Source organism: Lepus europaeus, chromosome X (genome assembly GCF_033115175.1).
Source record: "Lepus europaeus isolate LE1 chromosome X, mLepTim1.pri, whole genome shotgun sequence".
NCBI classification, from domain to species: domain Eukaryota; kingdom Metazoa; phylum Chordata; class Mammalia; order Lagomorpha; family Leporidae; genus Lepus; species Lepus europaeus.
Window position 1 is genome coordinate 36,457,778 of NC_084850.1, and position 4,096 is coordinate 36,461,873.

At 41.5% G+C, this 4,096-nt stretch overlaps 1 pseudogene; it reads left to right on the forward strand.

The window, feature by feature from the left end:
• Positions 1-3,532: 3,532 nt before the first annotated feature.
• Positions 3,533-3,645, forward strand: LOC133753948 (U2 spliceosomal RNA; annotated as a pseudogene).
• Positions 3,646-4,096: the final 451 nt, after the last annotated feature.

Below are 4,096 nucleotides of genomic sequence, written 5' to 3' on the forward strand. Positions count from 1 at the left end.
GCATATGCATATATCAAAGGCTGCTACAGATTGTCCTTATGGAATTTGACAATGGGATTTCCAGATGGAAATGTTTGGTTGACAGTTATAAATATAGATCTGCAGCTCATAATACATATTAGAACAAAACATACAGGTGTGAGAGTCTTAACTATAGCAATGGTACTTGGGAGAGGCAGAGAGTAGTGAATTAACTCAGAAGTTAAGTTTGATTATCATTCCAGTCCTTCATGCTCCCATCTTTAAAAAGTACACACAAAATATATATATCATATATATATTTTTCTATTTTATTATTATTATTAATATTGGCTATACTAGTGTGTGTGAGGTGCCCAGTGATGCTTTTAAACTTATTTGAATTTATTTTTTAAGGATTTATTTATTTATTTGAAAGGCAGAGTTACAAAAAGGCAAAGAGAGAGAGAGAGAAAGAGAGGTCTTCCATCTGCTGGTTCGCTCCCCAGATAGCTGCAACTGCCGGAGCTGAGCTGATTCAAAGCCAGGAGCCAGGAGCTTCTTCCGGGTCTCCCACATGGGTGCAGGGGCCCAAGGATTTGGGTCATCCTCCACTGCCTTCCCAGGCCATAGCAAAGAGCTGGATAGGAAGTGGAACAGCCAGGACTCGAACCAGCGCCCAAATGGCATGCCAGCACTGCTGGCGGCAGCTTTACCCACTATACCACGGTGCCGGCCCTGTGAATTTATTTTTAGTTAATATAATTTTAAAATATTAAATCAAACTGCATATATTTACAGCATAAAATGTGATGTTTAGGTCAATGTACACAATCAAAAGATCAAATCAAGATAATTAACCTATGCATCACCCCACCCTTTAAAATTTACTCTCAATTACTTTGAAACGTACCTTATTATTCATTGTATTCCCCTTGATGTCAGAAAACTTAGTCCTTCTGTCAAACTAAAACTTTTTATGTTTTGACCAATATTTCCTAATGCCTGATTCCCTGCCCCCAGTCCCTGGTAACCACGATTTTACTTTTCACTTATATTAGTCCGTATTTTTAGATACCACATATAATTGAGATCATGAATTATTTGTCATTCTGTTCCAGGTTTACTTCACTCAGCATATTGTCCTCTAGGTTCATCTAAGTTGTCTCAGATGACAAGATTTCCTTCTTTTTGGATCCGGAATAGTATTCAATGCTGTACATGTAACCACTTTTTTATTCATTTACCAGTTGATAGACACTTAGATCATATATCTTGGCTATTCCTAATAGTACTGCAAAATAAAAAACCATGAGAGTACATATATCTTTTGAGCTTATTGATTTAAAGTCTCTTGATTAAATACTCAGTTGTGAAATATATGGATCACATTTAGTCCTATATCTAATTATTTGAGAAATCTCCTTATGGTTTCTGATAATCACTGTATTAATTTTTATTCTCATCAGCAATGTGCAAGGTTCCCTTTTCTCCACATCCCCTCAAACACCCATATTTCATCCTTTTTTTGATAGTCATTGTAGCAGTTTTAAGATGATATTGTAGTTGTAATTTATAATTCCCAGATGATTATTGATGTTCAATCTTTTTATACTTTTAAGAGATGTCTCTTTGTGTACTTTGCCTATTTTCTGCTACATTTAAAAAATGTTCTTTCTGTTGATTTCTTTGAATTGCTTATATTGTTTGGATATTAACTCACTATGGGGTGTACGGTTGGAAAATTTTTTTTTCAATTCATGAATTGTATCTTCATGCAATAATTTTTTTCTTTGCTGTGTTTTGCTTTGATACAATTCTGTGTGTGTGTGTTTGCTTTTGATTCTTATGTATTCAGAGTTATATTCAACAAATCATCACCCAGACCAATATCATTTAATTTTATCTTACACTGAATTAGTCCATCAATTTTCAGTTGAGTTTTGTATGTGGGATGGGATAAGAGCTAAATTTTATTATTCTGCATGTGGATACTCAATTTTCCCACAATAATTTACTAGAAAGACTGTCCTTTTCTTATTGTATGTTCTTCACTTTCATTGACTATAAGTTGACCATAAGTTTGTGTTTCTATTTCTAGCATTATATCGGGTTTCATTGGTGTATATGTCTATTTGTTCCTCTGCCATGTTATTTAGAGTACTGTAGCTTTGTAGTAGATATTAAGGTTATTTAGTGTGATGCCTCTGGCTTTGGTCTTTTTGCTCAATATTTCTTTGACTGTGACTTTTCCTAGTGCCATAAGAATTTTTGCATTGTTTCTTTTATTTTTTTAAAGGGTGTCATTGGGGTGCCGGTGCCGCAGCTCAATAGGCTAATCCTCTGCCTTGCGGTGCTGGCACACCAGGTTCTAGTCCCGGTCGGGGCACCGGATTCTGTCCCGGTTGCCCCTCTTCCAGGCCAGCTCTCTGCTGTGGCCAGGGAGTGCAGTGGAGGATGGCCCAAGTGCTTGGGCCCTGCACCCCATGGGAGACCAGGAGAAGCACCTGGCTCCTGCCTTCGGATCAGCACGGTACACCGGCCGCAGCACACCAGCCACAGCAGCCACTGGAGGGTGAACCAACAGCAAAGGAAGACTTTTCTCTCTGTCTCTCTCACTGTTCACTCTGCCTGTCCAAAAAAAAAAAGTTTTAAAGAGTGTCATTGGGATTATTTGCATATTTTATATTTCAGTCATCAATATTTTATAATGTTCTGTGTAGAGATTTTTCACTTCCTTAGTTAAATTTATTTATTTAGTTTCTTTTAACTAATGAAAATATGATTAATTTTTATTTCTTTTTTATTGATTTGGTTGCTTAGAAATGCTACTGATTTTTGACACACTATTTATTTATATCATTTATTTGAAGGGCAGAGAGACACAGACAGTAACAAGACAGCTAGACAGAGATTTTCCATCCACTGTTTCAGTCCCTAACTATTTACAACAGCCATGGTTGGGCCAGTATGAGCCATACCTAGGAATTCAATCACGGTCTGCTACATGGGTGGAAGTGATCCAATTATTTGAGACAGCACCTTTTCCATCCAGTATGCACACTAACATGAAGTTGGAGTGCACAGTAAAGTCAAGACTCGAACCTAGGTACTCCAGTAAAGGATTTGTGTGTCTCAAGGGGAATTTTAGGAGTTTGTTAAAATTTGTTTGGATAAGCTGGCGCCGCGGCTCAATAGGCTAATCCTCCGCCTGTGGCGCCGGCACACCGGGTTCTAGTCCCAGTCGGGGCGCCGGATTCTGTCCCAGTCGCTCCTCTTCCTGTCCAGCTCTCTTCTGTGGCCCGGGAGTGCAGTGGAGGATGGCCCAAGTCTTTGGGCCCTGCACCCGCAGGGGAGACCAGGCTCCTGGCTTCAGATTGGCGCAGTGCACTAGCTGCAGCGGCAATTGGGGGTAAACCAACAGAAAAGGAAGACCTTTCTCTCTGTCTCTCTCTCACTGTCCATTCTGCCTGTCAAAAAAAAAAAAAAAGCACTTCTCAAAGCTGATTTTTGATTGGCTCAGTTTCGAGCAATAAATCCATCCAACAAATCAGCCTAACTAAAGCAAAGACTCATCGCTTCTCGGCCTTTTGGCTAACATCAAGTGTAGTATCTGTTCTTATCAGTTTAAAGCAAAGACTCCTAGCGCGATATTAAAATCTTCTTCAATAATCAAACAGACCAAAACTTGAGCCATGCCAATTCTCATCATTGACAACATATTTGGGTTGCCCATGGGTTTTCACACAGACTGGCGGCACTCATTGGGACCCACTTGCTGTTCCAGGCCTAGGCTGTGGCGCCTCCTCCAGCTGCGGCCCCAGAGGCCGCCTTCCCTGCTCCGGATCAGTGGTTCCGCAGGCTGGCCCCCAGCAACCACAGGCAGAGCGCGGCCTGGCGCCCTCACCAGCGCTCTGGTATACAGCCCAGGCAGCTGGCAGCAGCAGGGCCCCTTGGGCGCGCCCCTTGCTCGGCTGCACCCCTGGCACCTAGGCGGCACCGCCTCGCAAGGCTGCCCACTAGTCGCGTGCCATGTGTGAGGCCAGTATGCCCCTGAGCTGCGAGGCTCAGCAGTCTTGGGCACAGGCCAGCTGTTTCTCCATGGAGTCACCACAATCCCATGAATCTAAATGCGTCA